At 34.0% G+C, this 21,390-nt stretch overlaps 2 long non-coding RNA genes across 4 annotated transcripts; one reads left to right on the forward strand and one right to left on the reverse strand.

The window, feature by feature from the left end:
• Window positions 1-4,965: 4,965 nt before the first annotated feature.
• Window positions 4,966-12,224, reverse strand: LOC127709385 (uncharacterized). 3 transcript variants are annotated; one of them, XR_007985620.1, is made up of 5 exons: window positions 12,042-12,224; window positions 10,414-10,485; window positions 7,796-7,964; window positions 7,230-7,325; window positions 4,966-6,816 (listed from the first exon to the last, which is right to left on the reverse strand). It is a non-coding gene; the product is annotated as an uncharacterized LOC127709385 (long non-coding RNA). The 3 variants fall into 3 exon arrangements; XR_007985621.1 differs by lacking the exon at window positions 12,042-12,224 and adding an exon at window positions 11,112-11,353; XR_007985622.1 differs by lacking the exon at window positions 12,042-12,224 and adding an exon at window positions 11,047-11,089.
• A 2,213-nt stretch (window positions 12,225-14,437) lies between these two features.
• Window positions 14,438-21,025, forward strand: LOC127709386 (uncharacterized). Its single transcript, XR_007985623.1, has 4 exons — window positions 14,438-14,652; window positions 16,253-16,360; window positions 17,008-17,148; window positions 20,786-21,025. It is a non-coding gene; the product is annotated as an uncharacterized LOC127709386 (long non-coding RNA).
• Window positions 21,026-21,390: the final 365 nt, after the last annotated feature.

Raw genomic sequence — 21,390 nt, forward strand, 5'->3', positions numbered from 1 at the left:
TTTTGCAATATGAATTCAAAATAATATTTTTTTTCTTCATTTATTAGACAGCGGCAAAGTGCACCCTGTATTTACTTAGTTTGACCAGAGACATATAATTCAGTTATATGTCTCTGGTTTTACTTTAGAAAAAAGTACTTTGTGTTTGTTTTCATTTATTAAAATTAGTTGTGAGTTTTATGATATATTAAATTTTGTGTCGCTAATTTGCAAATTGGAAATCCACCATTCGCAAGTCAGTATGGCAAATGTACGGTTAGATATTCAGTTTGTCACCAATAGATAAGAGTTTAATCCACAATGGATACCAAAATGGCCTCGGTGGCCGAGTGGTTCTAGTCGAACTACTGTATCACTAGCTTGTTAACACTGAGGTTGTGAGACTCTATACCTTCTATGCTGTTGTCGACGGAGCCATCAACATGGTAAACATTGAGGAAACAGCAAGCAGCTATTGAGTTTAGAATAATCCAGTACTCAACAGGTTGTAAACGTCTTCAAAGAAAGTACATTGAAAAAGACAATAGGCTAGCCGACCTAAACCAGAGACCCAAGGATGACAACATGAAACCAGTTGAGTGTGCAGAATGCAGTATCACATCTTCTACATATTAATTAGGGTATGAATTTATGAGACAATCATATTAGTGAACTTTATCTTATTCTCTGTATGTGTCAATATTGTAAATTTAATAGTGAACAATAAAAATAGATATTTTACATGAGTCAGTATTTATGAAATATGTGTTTCAATAGTGCAATAGTCATGATAGTCAGTATCTCATGATCAATGTATTTGAAGGAACCTTTTGAAATATAATTAAATATTCTGATCATATATTTTTATATTATTCATGAGAATGACACTGGTATATATTTAATATGAATAGATGATTTTTCCTTAAATAAAAAATTATAGAAATTTTCATTTTCCTTTGTTTTATTAAATTAATTGTTTATTAATTCCTATATGAAATTGAGATCCACATTCAATTACCTACATTTTCACTAGTACATGTAAAAAAAGGTATTAAGTACACACTAACGCTAAGTTTAAACTCATTGTAAATTGATTAGCCCCTAATCAATTTATGTTTTTATAACACTTTATCTGCTACAAATTATTCAACCTATGCCAACATTTTTTCAAACAATTTTATACCTAAATTTCAAAATGTTGGCATAGGTTGGATTTAGTAAACGTTTTAAGTAATTTGTGGTAACGAAATCCCCGACTTGATAATTTCCCAGTAATACATAGATTACGTTCGTTAAAATCTAAAACGTCACTACAGATACGGGCATAGCGATCGAGTTGTGAAATATAAACACCGTAAGATGGTGCCAAAGGAACATCACCATCCAAAAAAGGAAAATTAACAATAGGGAACGAAAAATCGTACATCTAAAAAAATATTTTATTTTCCCAAAACTAAGTATGAGTTTACCGAGAAACATATAGTATTAATATAAATACAATACAATTAAAAACCTTCAATGTTATTGTATTTATATTCTTAGTATTTGGAAAATAAAAAAAATAATCAAAAAAAATATTTTATTTTACAAAAACTAAGTATGAGTTTACCGAGAAACATACCGTGAGTATTGATATAAATACAATAAAATTGAAGGTAAACAAATGCAGTATATAAAAATAGGGAGATGTGGTATGATTACCAATGAGACATATATCCACCAAAGTGACATGTAGTGTGCTTAGCGATAGGCCACGCATGTGATGATGCAAATTAAGGTAAGCTAGGATTGCCATTAGATAATTAAGTACACAATCCTGTACGTGATCAGTAACTTTGGATCGTTTAAAGTACGCGTGTTCTAATTTCGCAGGTGTGCTTGGGCGGGTTTGAAATTTAATTTGAGATCGATTGCCTGAATTGACCAGTGGTGGATCCAGTGGTTTGGGTGGGGGGGGGCATAGAGGGCGTACGCCTCCTCTTTACTTACGTTTTTTTTTAATTAAGACTGTAAAGTGATTAATCAGACTACTTTTCGTTAACTTTACCATTTGCCGTATATTTAATTTTTATGTGACAATAGTCCATTTTCATATTACCGACTTTTGACTCCGGAATTTATATTTTTTCGACAGGTTCACTTCTCTGTGGTAAGGACATCCTGGTACTCGGTCGAGCAAGAGCAACGTAAATAAGTATATATTTTTTCGACAGATTCCCTTCTCTGTGGTAGGACATCCAGGTACTCGGTCAAGCAAGAGCAACGTAAATAAGTAAATTCAAGATTTTAATCGGTACAATTTTCAGGGAAAGTTAACTGTTCAAATGCTCTCTATACATGACTAAATCATCGGAAAACAGTAAATTTCCCCCCGAATTGCATCGATCATATATTTGATTTTACTTCTTTTGGCTGCTCAAAATTGACCGAGTACCAGGATGTCCTACCTTTGGAACAATATATATATGTTCCTGTCCTACAACAGAGTAGGTAACCTGTCGAATAATTGAAGAACCCGGAGTCAAATGTCGGTAATATGAAATTGGTCTATTCGTTACTTATAAAGATCATTATTATTCGCTCGTATTTACATGTAATGTATTATTGGTTTTGTCAAAGTCACGTCATGCGCTACCGTGGAGGTGACCAGTACATCGAAAAAACGTCACTCAGTCATTTTGAAGGCTGAGGATGACAATCATGACGCCTTCAAAGCCACAAAGGATGAAGCAAGAACGTATTGACTCCAATTTCACAATTCCACCCAACAGGAGTTTAAATACTCTATTACACTTACATGATGATAAAGATTAGAAAAAAAAAATTCCAACAGAATTATTTAGCATTAAAAGTATAAGAAAAGGGCTTAATTTTTTTTGGGGGTTCGCATGTAAATCCCAGGCCAAGAAAATCAAATGATCCGTGAATAAACTCTTATTGGTATTTGAATTACTATTTTATTTTTTTTTCAATGTTTTCAAAAGGAGTTTATACTAAAGAGAGGGATGTAACTGGATTGTCTGTTTCGCCGAACTGGTATACTGCGTACTTTTTACTAGGACCGACTACAAACTGCCTGCTAGGTGCTGTCTTTAGGTCTCCATTTCTTGACCGGCATTCACAACTTCATTGTCATTTCAGACTCATTCATAGCCTTTGGTTGATTTGGAACCCTTCACTTCCCTTGTTGGGTGAAACATTTCAACCATAAATTTGGATAAAAATTGCCTTTGTCTTTCTTCGTGTCGGTCGTATTGTAAATTTCATTGAATGGCTGTATATCTTGTTTACGACAAGAAATCTGTGAGGTTATTCTAACTAACCATACACCATACGAGAATTTTCAATGTCCATTTTTTACTGATCCACATCAAGTATATTGGTACATATATAGCTTTAGATCCATCTAATCATTTTATAATACATGTAGACAATTATTGGGGAGAATACGGCATCAAAAATGTCCAACCCTTACACTTTAACTATAAAATATACATGTTCAACGTCAGGAACCATTAAATTAGTGCACTAATTTTATGTTTTTTAGCCAAAAAAAGGTCCAAAATTTGTTTTGCCTCGCTTCACTCGCCTAAAGTTACAAAGAACACCCCCACTTTAAAAACCCGGGATCCGCCCCTGCTTGTATACTAATAAAAATGTCATTGATCGATCATTGATTATGTTCAGTGTCTGTTTTAAAATGTAGTTTCAGGGCGGATCCAACCATTTTTAAAAGGGTAAAAAGGGGGGGGGGGGGGTCCAACTATATGTCCACATTCAAATGCATTGATCGACTAAAAAAGGGGGCGATCCAACCCCGGGAACCTCCTCCCCCTGGATCCGCCACTGAGTTTTACTTAAATTTAGAAACTCCTAGATTAAATGGTCCATCATAACCAATAGAACAAAGGAGGCAATTGAGCAAGTACACTTTTGTTTAATTAAAAACCAACAAAACAGTGAATACATATTGTACAAATTCAATAAATAGTTACATTTCTGATGTCAAAATCATTATGCACTTTTCTACGATCTACAAAATAACTATAAGGAGACGTGGTATTATTGCAAATGAGACTAACCACCAGCGTTAAAATGATGTGGATATAAGCAATTGATTTTAATTTTTATAAGCTTATGAAAAGAAAAGAAGAATTGGTATGACTGCCAATGAGACAACTTTCCCCCCAAAAAAGGTTTAAACATAGTTTTAACAAGAACAGCTTGCAAAGCAATTAGTTTTAAAGGCCACACATGGCAAATGTGAAACAATTCAAAAGAGAAAACTAACGGCCTGAATTATGTACAAAATATAATTGACAAAAAAACGAATATGAAATACAGCAACTATCAACAATCACTGAATTACAGGCTTCTGACTTGAGGCAGGCATACACATAATTTGGGGGGTTGAAGGAGCTCAACCCTTCACTACCATTGGAAAATGGTGTAGCAACATAATAAAAGAAAAAAAAAACTATAAAAAATCAGTTGTGAAGGCTTGTCTCATCACACCGACACAAAGAACGAAAGTGTAAAGATGCAATGAACGGCCAGAAAAAACATTATCTTGTGCAAAGCCTAATATAAATATCGAAAGAATGTAGAAAAGTGAATTGTCAAAGCTGTATAGCAATGATATTAAATTATGTTTTAAATTATTGATAATTATTAATGTTCGCCCCTATAAAAACAATATTCATAGACCTTGTTACAATATTGACGTGATAATTACCATTTAGAATAAGTTGTTCAAGGGATCGAAATATTTACAATAATCTAACACCAGGAAAGGACATGTATTGCTGTTAATATTTCTTTTTTGTAAATATTATAATAAGGACTTTTTGTTACTTATGTTTACACAACACAACTTTGTTGCTGACATATAGCTTTTTTTTAGAAACCTAACCATTCTTTTTTCAATATTTGTACATACATGTTTGTTTTTCCTTGAGCAAGTTTGATCCATCGATTTCCACATGTATTAAGAGCAATTCTCTGTAACCACCAAAGAAATTCTAATAGGGTCTGGCACACATGGTCTCAGATTTTGATGAAACTTTTATATAATAGCCAGTACCATACCCAAAGGCAATAACAGGCAACAAATTGTTCCGGAATATTCTGGTTGCCATGGAAACCACATAAGTTGATTTTAGCAATAAAAGGTCATATTTTAACTCTTGAAAAAGTGAAAAAACAACATTTTGCACTGTTTAGTACTTGATTTATGTGTAACATATCCTTTTTTTCTGAATAATATAATATAACTGACCTTTAAGCTGTTTGAAATTCACATATGTTTTACTTTTACCATTATCAGTTATTTTGCTACCAGCTAGTAAAGATATGCTAATATGGCAAATTTGGATTTCAGTGAAAAATGCGTAAATACAGGGTATTCAAGTGAATTTTTTTCTTGAATGCAGCGTCTCCTAGTAAAATGTTAGGTATATTTAGAAGGAACCAATATAGGTCTTCCAGAATATAAAATAAAATCAATGGGCAAATATTTGCAAAAAATATTTTTAATGAATGAAAAACACAAGATTTTCAAATTCTGTAAATTGTATTTTTCTACAAGTAAATAATGTTCCAAGTAATTTCCATATTTAAACAATACAAAGATGGCATTAAATTTCTTACAATTTAACAAAATTGATCAGTTAAATTTTTCAGTCCAGAAAAATAGTTTTGTTTAATGAAATTTAATAAAAATGGTTGCTATGGTACCCGAATTTTGAAAATTTTACAATTTTTTTTTCTTTCTAAAATTAAGTATGTATCTTTACATTTTTAAAGATTTAATTTTGTAATTGAATACAGAGGGAAGAAAGAACTGATTGTGCATATTAGTTTTTAACTGATACAGATCAACAAAGTTTGCTATTTATAAAGCAATGTGGGTAAAATGCTGGTCCGACTTAAATATTTAAAATAAAGTAAAACACCTTCTAAGTACATGCAAATTTCATTATATTAAACTCATATTGGTGCAATCATGTGTAGGTAATTTAGGAGATAACTGTATTGTATTTTAACATTTACGGACATAAAACGTAGATATTACTGTCGCAAATTGAGTTTACCTAGCGACCTGTAGCAGAGCTAGGTAAACGAATAATTGCAACAGTAAAATCTAGATTTACGTCCACAAACCTTAAAATAAAATACAGTTATATCCATTCTAATGCAATAGTCAATAAAGATATTGTTTCTGTTTTTTATTTGGACATATAGTTGCTTAAAATAAAAATTCCACAAAATGTTGTTGACTTCTTTGACACATAAACTTCATAGCAACATCATGACGTCATATGAATACTTCAAGTGTAAAACTGTAACATAGTATGTTTTGGGGCTTTGTTTACGCTTCAAATTTGGATATAAGCTATTAAAAGTAGTTTAAGGTAGGCGTTTTTTTTTTTCTATTTCGCCTATTTATTGGGAAAATATAATGTCGTTGAATCCAATATGGCTGCTTCTTGCATCCTTTCAAGATAAATAAAATAAATCCGTCATGAATTCTTTCTGTTTGATGCTAAAGAAAATCGTTTTCTTTTTCACTTTCAATGCCCGTCACATTTCTTTGGCACTCAAGTCTGTAGTACATGCATTTTCTAGTAAGACTGCTTGCATATCAGGACAATGATGTACATTATTTGACAGCTTTTGGGCATATAGAACTTTTGCCTGATCTTTTAATGGGCCTTTCTCTAGCTTATATTCACAGCTGACTTGAAGGAAGTGTTGATCAAGACTAATCTGGTTCTTGAACTCTTGAATGCAGCCAAATGAATGTTTGCTTCTGTTGTTTTGAAGCCTGTTCTGTTCCTAAAAAGAGGATAAATAAAATAAAAATTGATTCCCAAAAAAATAGAAAAATTCAAATTTACTACATTAACCAAGTTCAGTTCCAATTGGCCAAGTTGTATCAGAAGATTTTTTTAAAAAGTTTATGCCAGACGGACTCAAAATGGGCCAGGTGACCTAAAAAGGACAACAATACAACATGTATAAATTTCTCTTTCAACAATGGGCAGCCTGATTATCTATAATAAGATTCTGTCGATACCCATAATCCTGTAACCCACAAGCAGGGAATTTAAATGATGCATAACAATGTTTATTGAGTTTTGTGTTGGTTTTCTCGGTTGTTGTGACAAAATATAATAATGATCATTGTCTTACAAGTGTGCTTAAGTTTTGTACATGACAGTTAGTAAATGAAATAATTATAAAATTACCTTCAGTAATGAGGTCATTAAAAGACATCTCTGTCCAGTCATTGAGTACTTTTAACTGCACAGAATTCTTTGTTGATTTTAAAGTCACAAGCTTTCCTGAAATGAAAATTGTAATTAAAGAACCTGTATTCATTTTATTGTTTGTTAAATTGATCAATATGGAAGTTTAAAAAAAATAACCAACTTCAATATCATAAACTCTATAGATTTTTTATGTCGTTATGATATAAAATTACGTGAATTTTTATAGCATCCATTCTAGTCTAGGAGTTTGTGGTCTTTTTATCAATAGGCTTAATGCAACCTTTTTATTAAGATGATTTAATTTTTTATGTTTTAAGATGAAGTGCTGAGCTTATTGAATTTAGTATTGGTATTGCTTTTAATTGTCTTTATATACTTTTAACCTCTGAACCAGGATTTCGGAGGAGGGTTGAGTACTTATAGACTTCTTTTACCCACCTGTGTACAAGCCAGACCCTGTATTTTCAGTGGTTGTGTTATGTTTAAAACTATATGTTATTTGTAATCTGTTTTTTTCTTTATGTTGAATATAAAAGTAATACCTTCATCAATATTGTATGTCTGCCACATCCTCAAATGACTGCTCTCAAATCTAAAGTTGTAAAAACTTGTAATATTGGTTATTGTTTCTTTATTCTTGGTTACATCTAAATCAAGAATTGTGTCAACAAACTTCACCCTGTAACGCTTCCCTGGTACTTTATCAAGTGCCTACAAAAGATTGGATACTAAATGAATTCTGATAGACACAATATAAAACAAGATGTGCTGTGAGTCATTGCTCACTAGTGATATCCCTGCTTTTTGATAGGTAGCCATCAAACTTTCACATTGATTTGTGATAGCCTTTTTGATTTATTTTGTGAAAACTGTTTGTGACGGACAGACGGAAAGCTGATTACTATAGGGCTCCTATGTCTGAATAAAAAGATAAGATATCAAATAAAGTTAATGAAATATCTTATATCTAATTTATGAGATATCTAAAAAAATAAATAAGATATCTTATAAACTAAACAAGAGGAGGCTCCGGGGTCCCCCACTGGTGCTAAAATATAATATTTCCATAAAGCACTTGTGACCTTGACCTTTGAATGACTAGAAACATCAAAATCAATAGGGATCTTCCGTACCTAATAACATTCAACTGTGTAAGTTTGAAGAAATAATATGAAGGTGTAAAAGTAACAGTCCAGAAACCGATTTTGGACGGACGGACGCACGGACACCGGTATTTCTATGTCCCCTCCGGTGGGGGACAATAAGAGATCTTATAAAATTGTTTTATAAGATATCTTATAAATTATATCAGATGTCCTATAACATTCATTCTAATGCAACATTCGTTGTAACATATGTACGTCAAATTTCATTGGATAAAGTCGTAATTTTCAGGGTATATATCAATCTGAAGATTTGGAGCCATCAATCTATGATTTGATGGTTGCAAATATCCGTTTACTGGCTCTGCTAACGTGTCGCTAGTAAACTCAATTTGCAACCATCAAATCCATGATTGATGGCTCCAAATCTGCAAATTCAATACAGTTAGCTCCTAATTGGATATCTTGAAAATCTTATATCTTCTAAAGTTTATGAGATATCTTTATAAACTTCTTTATGAGATCTCTCATGAAAGATATAAAATATATTATCATATACTTAGACTAAATAACATATGATTTTTTACCATATGATAATAACATTACATTTACGTATATTCCATATTTTTTTCGAATTGGTGCTCAGCGGTCTGATATGAAAAGTTTATCACATGCCTTTCCGTAACGTTATCGCATGGCATTCCGGTAATACTCAGCAAATTCTGGAAAATACACCTCAATGGTACGTTTTCAGTGAAAAACATTACAAAGTAGGGTACAAAACAATTATTTGGATACTGGAAAGTATATTGTGTAAAATGGAAAAAACAAACAATAAACAAATGATAAAATAAATGCATTTTTAACATAATTAAGAAAGTTGACTTTTCCAAACAGTGTTTATTATGTATATTGTTGAATTATTTTTTTATCGTCCGTATTAAAATATACCATACTGTTTTTTTTTCTTCATTGTTGAGGCATATGATAGAAAGATTTCATATCGATTGTATAACATTTGGGGTCTGACATCCGTGATTATCTTACCTCCAATACATTTCTAGGAAAATTATTGGTTTAAAGCGTCCGCGTGGAGACTGTGTATATTTCATATTAGGTTTGTAGGGAGGCGGGGCTTATTTCATACACGGTTAGTAGTGGAGTTACGTCCCTTTATATTCCATATAAGGTTAGAAGGTAGGCGGGGCTTATTTCATACACGGTTAGTAGTGGAGTTACGTCCCCTTTATATTCCATATAAGGTTAGAAAGGAGGCGGGGCTTATTTCATGCACGGTTAGTAGTGGTGTTGCGTCCCTTTATAAAAACAAAACGGTATTGAGAAAACATCTTAAAGATTTCAACAGACGAAGAAATTGATGATTAAGATTGAAATGAATTCATAAAGCACATTTAAACCTAACAAGTTGTTATTGTTGGCAGCTGTTTTTGTAGGATCAATGAGAGAAGTTTCTTAATGCTCAAAGTATTGAAGACTTCAGTGCTCATTTTGATAGGTCACTAGTCTAAATTTCACAGGTTAAGATAGTCGGTAAGATAAATTCGTTACATAGTGTGCTAGTGACGTAATACAGTATATATGGGGTCAGTAAATTCCATATGGGGATTCGAGCTTTGCTCTCACCCCATATGGAATTTACTGACCCCATATATACTGTATTAGGTCACTAGCACACTATGTAACTTATAATATTTCACTCTTTGAACTGCTATTTAAGAACCACGTAAAAAGATCAATATATTAATCTGTTATTTTTCTCCATTGTTGAAGCATATGATAAAAAGATCATAGCATGTCATTTTTCATATCACATGTATTATCAGCCCTCGGCCAATATCAGCCCTCAAGCAATGCGGCTCTTGGGCTGATATTAAACCTAGGGCTGATAATACATGCGATATGAAAAATGCCATGTAATAATCTGATATTATACAAGATATCTTAAATACTTTTACAAGATATCTTATAAAGTCAAGTTTATGAGACATCTTATAAAGTGTATGCAATGATACTATTTTATATACAGTTATACCTACCCTCTTTCTTTAAGGTGGTAGTATTTCAGCTTCTGCAATCTTGTTCTTTGTATTTGTCTCAATAGTGTTCTCCTAAGTTAAAAGAAAAGAAAAACTTTTTAAGAATATTTTAAACAAGGTACTAATTGAAATTGGAACAATAATGAATTCTGGAATACACATGATAATATTGAAGCAAAAACCAACCTATCTTAGAGGGTTTAGTAATATATGAATGGGTTAGGGTTCAGTTGAGGTATGTTTTATACACAAATGATTTAGAAATTTACTCTTAATTTACCCTCAATTATGCATGCATGAATGCATAGTTTAACCCCTATTGGTCCTAAGTGTACATGTAAATTAGATCAATTAAAACCTTGGTTTTTATTTTAATAGATTTTTTACTAATGCTTAATGATGAAACTAGTTTACCAAATAAAATGTGCAAAAGCTTAGTGAATATGAAGACCAAATTAGAACTTTAAAGTTTAATGTTATTTCTGAATTGAAAGATCTTCTTATTCTTGTCATAGTAAAACTGAGTACATATGCAGTTTGACATGTAGTTACAATATGGATCCCATACATATATATATATATATATATATATATATATATATATATATATATACGACATAACAATAAACTCACTATTGACTATTGAGTATACATGTGTACAGGGAATCATATTTATATATGTATATGAAAAGACATACCTCCTCAATATGCTCAATACTGTTATTTCCAAATAGTTTTTCAATTGATCTCATTCTGTGTATCACTATCAAAACTATTTAGGCCAAACAAAAAAATGTGTGTTTACTGTCACTTGCTGAAAAAAAAAGGGTAGGTAGGTAGGGATTTTTTTTTTTTTTACATTGAGTCTATGGGAGCAACATTGTGACTTTAACAGTACTTAATCAAAAATAGTCAAAAAAACTTTAAGGTAGGGGACAAAAATTAGGGTAAGTAGGGTACAGTAAACCCACATACTTTTTTGTTGGGTCATATACTGAAATTAGGGTAGGTAGGTGTACAGTTAACCCACATACTTTTTTGTTGGGTCATATACATGTACATGTATGTACATAAAACATGAATTTTAAAACATACATGTATCTCAAGTAAACATGAATAAATACATGTAGTTGTGACAACATTAGGGCTATGTTGCGGCTTCATTGCACCAACATGTTGTGGCAATGATGCTGCATTAGCGTATTTCATATGCAAATAAGTTTTCTGGCACTGGTGCCAGAAAATGCTGTGGCTTCGTTGCCGCAACATGTTGTGGCTTCAATGCAGATATTGTTTTTTATTTTGTATGCAAATTAGTTTTCTGGCACTATTGCGCCACTAATGCCTTTAAATTCTGGCTTCCTTTAATTATTGACTAAAAAGGTAAAGTAACGTCTTTCCAGGCAAGTTTAGTGCTAAGTATACCCGAGAAAAAGTTTTAACTCCTTTATTTAACGTTATGATTTTTTTGTGTGCTCAGGGTTATTATTATAACTTTTTCTTTTAAAGAAAGTAAAGTTCTGTCCTCAGAAGTTATTCCTATATGAAATGTACTTAATTTTCCCACATTGAGGAAAAGGAAAGTTAAAATGTGTAACTCATGAACTGTCAACATGCATCATCTATACCTTCAATAACACCAACATAATTTCCATGATCCCAACAGGAGTCCTTCACTTCAGTCAAAGGTGTTGTGTTTTGTCTGATTAGCAATCTAAATTCGTGATTATACTACATTTTTCCCCAAACAAATAGCACTTTCAAGCCGTCTTTAGAGGGTTACAAAGACATAATTGACCAAACTTCTTTCAGCGGTACGAACTAGTTTCTCACCAGTCAAAATTACGGATATTTACGTCTTCGTTTTGAGCAGTATCTATATACCTACATCATCAATAATTGTGTACTATTAGAAAACCCCGCTAAAATGAAATAGTATACGCAAGCATAAGGATGACAACTGATATACTATATGATATTTTTTCTGTGGAAAAACTGATAAATCTGCATGAGTTAGAAACTTCAACAACTTACAGAATTTTGAAATCTGACAAAAACTTTGGAAAAGAAAATATAGGTAAACCACAACTGATACACACGATATAGAGCTTTTAGTTTTAGTGGTAATAATACTAATATTACGATAAAAACTGTAAAAGAGAGACGGAATTAAGATACCAATGGAAAGAGAAACCGATAATGCCATTGGTAGAAAAAGAAAGACGAAGAAAAGACAAAACACATCCTCAAAATACTCCATAGAAAAAAAATAATTTATTTATAGATAGACACTATAAAAAGTAATAAGGGAGCTACCATTTGATTTTTAGGGGGGGGGGCTAGGATGAAATTTGAAAAAATAGACAGGACAGGAGTTTTGAGAAAAAAGGCAGGATGAGACACTTGTAAAAAAAAAAGTCAGGATGACAATTTAGGTAAAAAAAAGTCAGGATTAACTAAAAAAAAAAAGCAGGACCAAATAGAGTGGAAAATAAAAAGGCAGGGTAGAGATTACAACTAAAAAAAAATGCAGGACAAAATTTTTCATCCTAGCCCCCATAAAAATCAAATAGTATCACCCTACGGAGATGTAGTGTTCATTCAAACAAGAAAACTAAGGCTTAATTTATAACAAAACTATTAACAAAAAACTAAAAACCACTAAATTACAGCCTCCTGACTCGAGACAGCAACATAAAGATAGTGGTGTTAAACATGTATGTGAGCACTCAATCCTCCCTTAACAACATAAGAAAAACACTCTAAAAATTAGTTGTAAATGGCTTAACTCAATAGATTAGGCACAAAAACAACTAACATAAAAACAATAGACTCAAAACAATGTTATAAGAGTACTCCTAGTTACTGAAAGCTAGTTCAAAGCCAATTAAATAAGTCAGTCAGGGTATTACTTGTACAAGTACTTGAAGAAGTAAATAATAATATACTTATATAAGTAAATTTGTTATATTCATATTTTCTTCTCTCCCCAAGGGTGACTGGGGAATAGAAGTATGGTCACCATTGGTCTTCCTCCGACCGGCAGTAAAACCCTTGCTAAAGTGGGGCATCCGTTTGGCTGTGCGGGATGTACAAATTTGCAGCCACGTCCTGTCAGAATGGGGACGTTAAATCCGATGCCTCATGTAAAGAGAGTGCCACGCTCTTTACACGTTAAGAACCCTTGCAACAACTCTTTGAGGGGTCCGTAGGTGACCTGTTGCACGGCTAAATTTCTGTCCCTATCCAATATACCCTCATTTCCTGTGGCAGTCTAAATTTCTCCGACCTTAATCCCGGAAGCCCCTATTACAGAACCTACCTATTGTATTTATTGTTAATTTGTTCTCGTCCTGAATATGCATGAAATATTTGCCACTGGACATTAAGCAACCAACAATCAATCAATCAATATTTTCTTCTAAAGGTTTGAATAATCTCCCCTTAGTTTTCTTAAAAAAATTACTTGTATAAGTAATTTTTTTTTTACAATCCCTAAAATTCTCATGTTTTGGGATGTAAAAACATGCCTTAAACAATTTTTCTCTGGTTAGCTCATAATTTTTTATTATAGTTCAACGTTTCATCTCATTAATTCAACAAAGAAACTAATTGAGCAAAGATCTTACGTAATTGCGCAAGGCCTTCAAAAATTGCCTCTTGGGAGCTTGTTAATGAGCAGTGTTTTGAAGATAACAGACAAATGAGATTTTCATTGTCCATGAAATTACATTTAAATAATTAGTAAAAACATCTGCAAAGGACAGACAATTAAAAATTCTATTAGAGCAAAGAAGTGCTGAGAAATTAAAGAAAAGAAGATACATGTAGTATGACTTTTTTACTTGTACAAGTAAAAAAAATCTGAATGTCTAAGGGACATAACTAAGCCATTAAAATAATTTACCTATACAAGTAAATAAAATACACTTGAATAAGTATCTTACAAATTTACTTATATAAGTATATTTATATTTACTTCTTCAAGTAAATAAAAATAACTTGTGCAATTAGTACCCCTGACTGTAAGTAGTTAATATATAAATATTGGTTTATTTAGATCTATCAGAGAACACATTTACCATACGATATGATGACACACAGAAAGATGCTGTTCCACCTATCCCTTACGATGGTGTCCCATTTATAATCAGAGGGAAGAAAACATTGGAATGTCATCAAGGCAAGGACAGGTCAAAGAAAAAAAAGGAAAGAGCACAGTTGCTCAGAAACAAAGAGGTGAGCTGTACATGGTATTTCTTGGCTATTCCAGGTTGGTTCTTGAACTTGTCAAGGAGTTGTTAACATTACATTTACTGATGACCAGAAATGTTATTTATTTATTTGTTCACAAATCTTAAACATATAAGTTTATAAAATGAAATGCTCACCTCATTTCATGATTAGTAACATCCCCATACAATAAAAAATTCAGGGGTACAGTTTTATAGAAACAACCCTGTCCCTCAGTCTCTGTCCATCAATCTTGTACATACAGCTTTTAAGTAAGTCTGTGTCAGTGTGATCAAACTATACAATCTTACTATATTTATGTTTTGATTGGTATTGAATATTAACTGATAAGGATAAAGTAAAATTATTATCGTCTGACCTCATCAACTTGAAGGGGAGATAATTTGCCCATGTTGTTCTTAAGTTCTCCTACATACATATATTTCAGTGAAACTTTACAAAAAGTAGGTAGTACCAGGGCTTCCAAAACGGTCATGCTAAATGTCATGTTTTGTGACATTTTTACTTATTTTCTAAATCAGGTTTGGAAATTGTACAAAGAAAAATGTTATCACTGTTCAGTATATTTTACACGGTGTAAAACAATATCCTTCATTGGGCCTCCTCAATGTTATCTATAAATACCGCATCAGTTGTAAAAGTCATGTGGTCAGGTAATCAATACACAAAAAGAAAAGTATCAGTGTATTGATGATCAAGTTGTACTGCAATTAAAGCCAACATCAACAGTTTCAAATAAGATGGCCTTCATTTACAAAGTGTTAAGTACTCACAGAGAGAAGATAGATTATATAAACAGAAACAAAAACATGAGAACAGTCAGGTACTGAAGCTGATTGATGTAATGATGGTTACTGTATTACGATACACAGAAAAATGACACAATACCGAGGATAAAATTTTATTTATTTTTAGAATGAAGAAAACAAAACAGTTATAAATAATTTTATTGCATATAACACTCCTAATTATTTAGACACATATATCAATTTATGCATCCTCTAGCTCAGTTACATTTAAATATCCAGCTGATCATTGACCGTCAAAAATATTTCTTTGAAAAATGTCCGGCTGTCGTCAGGAAATGTTGGAAGCCCTGGGTAGTACAGTGCAGAAAGATGTTGAAGAAAATAATAATTTTGATAGGAGATAATTGAACAATCATGATAACTGTTTTGTTTGTTTTACAAATGGTTTTGTTATGCACATGTATTATAATATACACCACCTCCTTAACAGTTTCATGGGATTAAACAAAAACTACACAAAGTTAGTACACCATACAAAAATGTCTCTGAAGAAGAATAATCTTAAGGTCATTAAGGAAGTCATTAAGCAAAGCTTTGTGTTGTTTTTGAATTTGCTTTTTAAACTTAAGTTCAGCAATTGTATGCGGGTATGTAGTTTATTAAAAATTTAAACCCAAACATGTTATTATTCTAATGCTATTACAAGTTTATATTCAATTGTTGCCTTTATTGTCAAACCAGTTACGTCTTGAAGAATTGTGCTTATTTTATGCAAATGGTAAACTTGTAAAGAATCAATTTTGTGAGCTACAAATTTAAATGAAATCTCTTTGTAGACTGATCATGATTACAGAAAGAAAAGAAATCATTTGCAGACAACCAAAAAGAAAAATTGTCCAGCAATGATTAGAATCAGACATGTAATGAAGTTTACAGACTTCAAGGTGAACTCATTAGTTAATAACTGTTAATACAATCTGATATAGGGCTTTTAATGTAGAACAGATGCTCACATCATATTCAATAAAATTGGTTTGAATACAACACTGTACGTAAAAACTTGCAATACAAAAGAAAAAAAGAGTAAGCAAATCAGATAGATTGATATGGAGTATACCTAATTGAGACATCACATTATAGTATCCAAAAGTATTATTGATTAAAAAAGGGACAAGAGGTTAACATGTAATCCTCATCCTCAGCTCAAGAAAGCCCCAAATAAAAGTGAAGGAATGGTCTATATTCACAGTACAATTACATTTAAAACCTGGATATATCTGAGAATTAATAACGGCTATCAATAAAATCATTTTTAATGTGATATCTGATATAATTAACCAATGAGGAACAATGTATGAAAATTTGGAGAATGTATTCTAAATAGGATGTATCAAATTGGACATCCATCCTCCTGTCATACTATATACTTGAAATTCAGAAATTCCAAATTATCAAGCATACTTCATATTAAGTTATACCTTAAGTCAAGCTGAACGAAATAGAAATGCATTTTCTTTTCATTTGTCACTGATAGAAGAACATAGATTTAAAAATTTGTTTGATATATTAAATATTTATCATACTTTTGCAGCTAGAAGATAACACACGATATGGAAGGGAAAGACTGTCAGCTAAAATCCACAATGCAATAGACAAAGAGGATGATGTAGCTGTGCAACATGTTTACCTTATCTCTGTTCCAGATACCCACCAGAACCATTTTACAGGAGAGGTAAAATAATGCTGTCAGGTCTGGGTCATGCAAACTTCATTTGATTTAGATTTATTTTAGATATATGCATTCACTAACACTGATTGTCATATTTGAAGTTCATTTGTTTCGTAGGAATATTTACTATATGAATATTAGCTTATTTGCCTATTAATAGTCTCTTATATGTATATAACCCCTCCGGCTCCCCCCCTCCATTCACTGAAATATCCCAACTATTCACAGAGAAATAATGACATCCAGATAACCACACCAGTCAACAAAATATCCAATTATCTATCCAGATACCCTAACCAGTCATTAAGATCACCAATATATCCTAACTACTCACCAAGTTACCCAAACCAGTCATCAGGATCACAAAAATATCCCAACTTCAGATACCCTAACCAGTCTCCAATATACCACATCCAGTCACAAAAATTTCCAAACCAGTAACCTGGATATCCAACTAGTCACCCAAATACCCAAACCAGTCACCCTAATATCCATCTAGTCATCCTAATACCACAACCAGTCACCATTATATGCCAACCAGTCACCTTGATATCCCAACCCTGACATCCCAACCAGTCATCCTGACATCCCAACTAGTCATCCTGACATCCCAACCAGTAGCCCTGATATCCCAACCACTCATCCTGACATCCCAACCAGTCACCCTGACATCCCAACCAGTCACCCTGACATCCCAACCAGTAGCCCTGATATCCCAACCAGTCACAAAAATTTCCAAACCAGTAACCTGGATATCCAACTAGTCACCCAAATACCCAAACCAGTCACCCTAATATCCATCTAGTCATCCTAATACCACAACCAGTCACCATTATATGCCAACCAGTCACCTTGATATCCCAACCCTGACATCCCAACCAGTCATCCTGACATCCCAACTAGTCATCCTGACATCCCAACCAGTAGCCCTGATATCCCAACCACTCATCCTGACATCCCAACCAGTCACCCTGACATCCCAACCAATCACCCTGACATCCCAACCAGTCACCCTGACATCCCAACCAGTCATCCTGACATCCCTACCAGTCATCCTGACATCCAAACTAGTCATCCAGATACCCCAACCAGTCACCCTGACATCCCAACCAGTCACCCTGACATCCCAACCAGTCATCCTGACATCACAACCAGTCACCCTGACATCCCAACCAGTCACCCTGACATCCCAACCAGTCATCCTGACATCCCAACTAGTCATTCTGACATCCCAACCAGTCACCCTGACATCCTAACCAGTCATCCTGACATCCCAACTAGTCATCCTGACATCCCAACCAGTCACCCTGATAACCCAACCAGTCATCCTGACGTCCCAACAAGTTATCCTGACATCCCAACCAGTCACCCTGATAATCCAACCACTCATCCTGACATCCCAACCAGTCATCCTGACATCCCAACCAGTCACTCTGACATCCCAACCAGTCATCCTGACGTCCCAACAAGTTATCCTGACATCTGAACTAGTCATTCTGACATCCCAACCAGTCACTCTGACATCCTAACCAGTCATCCTGACATCCCAACTAGTCATCCTGACATCCCAACCAGTCACCCTGATAACCCAACCAGTCATCCTGACGTCCCAACAAGTTATCCTGACATCCCAACCAGTCACCCTAATAATCCAACCACTCATCCTGACATCCCAACCAGTCATCCTGACATCCCAACCAGTCACCCTGACATCCCAACCAGTCACCCTGACATCCCAACCAGTCATCCTGACATCCCTACCAGTCATCCTGACATCCAAACTAGTCATCCAGATACCCCAACCAGTCACCTTGACATCCCAACTAGTCACCCTGACATCCCAACCAGTCACCCTGACATCCCAACCAGTCATCCTGACATCCCAACTAGTCATCCTGACATCCCAACCAGTCACCCTGACATCCCAACCAGTCACCCTGACATCCCAACCAGTCATCCTGACATCACAACCAGTCACCCTGACATCCCAACCAGTCACCCTGACATCCCAACCAGTCATCCTGACATCCCAACTAGTCATTCTGACATCCCAACCAGTCACCCTGACATCCTAACCAGTCATCCTGACATCCCAACTAGTCATCCTGACATCCCAACCAGTCACCCTGATAACCCAACCAGTCATCCTGACGTCCCAACAAGTTATCCTGACATCCCAACCAGTCACCCTGATAATCCAACCACTCATCCTGACATCCCAACCAGTCATCCTGACATCCCAACCAGTCACTCTGACATCCCAACCAGTCATCCTGACGTCCCAACAAGTTATCCTGACATCTGAACTTGTCACTCTGACATCCCAACCAGTCATCCTGACGTCCCAACCAGTCATCCTGACATCCCAACCAGTCACCCTGACATCCTAACCAGTCATCCTGACACCCCTACCTGTCATATTGACATCTGAACTAGTCACCCTGACATCCCAACCAGTCATCCTGACATCCAAACCAGTCACCCTGACACCTGAATGAGTCACCCTGATATCCCAACCACTCATCCTGACATCCCAACCAGTCATCCTGACATCCCAAACAGTCATCCTGATATGCTAACCAGTCAACCTGATACCAAAACTAGTCTTCCAGATACACCAACTCTGTTATGCCAACTAGTCACCCAGATACCTTAACCAGTCACTCTGTTGTGTCAACTAGTCACCTAGATACCCAAACTACTGGTAGTCTTACAGATACCCCAACCAGTCACTCTGTTGTTCCAACTAGTCACCTAGATACCCAAACTAGTCTTCCAGATACCCCAACCAGTTACTCTGTTGTGCCAACTAGTCACAATGATACTCTAGAACAGCCACCCAGACAGGTACCCAAACCAATGAATCAGATACACTACCAGATGCCAGAATATCCAAACTAATCACCCAGTTACCCCAACTTGTCAATATATAAATATTAATTACTCCTTATATAAGAATGCAGGATTTTGATTGGCTGTTAGCCAGTGTATTTTTCGCATATTCTAACATTTTTTCCTCATTTCAAACAAATTTGCCTGTTTTTTCACTACTGCTAGTGAATTTGCCTCAAATTCCCCTCTCTGCCGTAGTATTTGCCATTTTGGATATTCCTTTTTTACACTCACGAGCCTGTTCCCGCCAAAATTATTCGGAACCTTTCTCACTTTATCCCGACAACATGGTTAGGCACTATTGATTGAGTTAAACCGAAAACTGTAAGAAATATACATATAAAGAGGGGGAAAAAATGTCTATACAAATGAACGATTTAATGATGGAATAACAATGACGTTTACACATATAGATACCATGACTTTACAAAAAGACAGCACTAACGCATAAAAGTACATGTATAATTCCCATTGTACTATGATTTCCCTTCACATGTACAGACAGTTTCAATCAAAATCTTTTCGGTGTAATTAAACAGATATATCATGTTATGGAGGGGTATTTGTGAAAAATACCAGTCTTGGGACCAAATTTCGCTCGTCTACCGGCTTGGGAAATTTCCACTATCCCTTGACTGGTATTTTTCGCAAATACCCCTCCATAACATGATATATCTGTTCAAAATGCAATTGGTTAATCATTAGCAAAAAAAAAAAAAAAAAAACCAAATGCTTCTTTTTCTTACAGATAGGTATGTTGATACAACCACTTGATGAAAGGATAAAAAAATATATAAGGAAAATGGTGGCTGAAAGCAACATTACTTCGTCAACTCAAATGAAATTGCTTCTTGATGTTTACATTAAAAATGATTTGTTTAAAGACCAACAACTACCATCACCCATAAATAGTAGATTCTGGCCAACCTTGAAAGTCATCAGAAATAATATTCTTCTTGGACTACTGGAAATAAGAAACAGCAACGTTGATCAGGTTTTTATACATACTAATTATGATAAATAATAGATGAGTATTTTTGTTGATACCATGGAAAACACACTTTGAATTTATTACAACAACTCTGGAAAAGTAATAATGCTTTATTTTTTCTATATTTATAAATACAAGTATTTTTGTCTATGTCACCTTCTTATTAAATATGTTGTACCAATAGAAAATATATTAACATGATTAATTAATTGTTAATGTTCTACATGAAAAACCTGAAAAAACAAACAGACTACAAATTATAATAACTAAATCATTACATTATAAGTATGTGTCATTATAATCTGTAATTTTGATTGTCTGACAGCAATCTCAAGACACCCCCAATATCATGTTTTATATTC

This window comes from Mytilus californianus, unplaced genomic scaffold (genome assembly GCF_021869535.1).
Source record: "Mytilus californianus isolate M0D057914Y unplaced genomic scaffold, xbMytCali1.0.p SCAF_7, whole genome shotgun sequence".
NCBI classification, from domain to species: domain Eukaryota; kingdom Metazoa; phylum Mollusca; class Bivalvia; order Mytilida; family Mytilidae; genus Mytilus; species Mytilus californianus.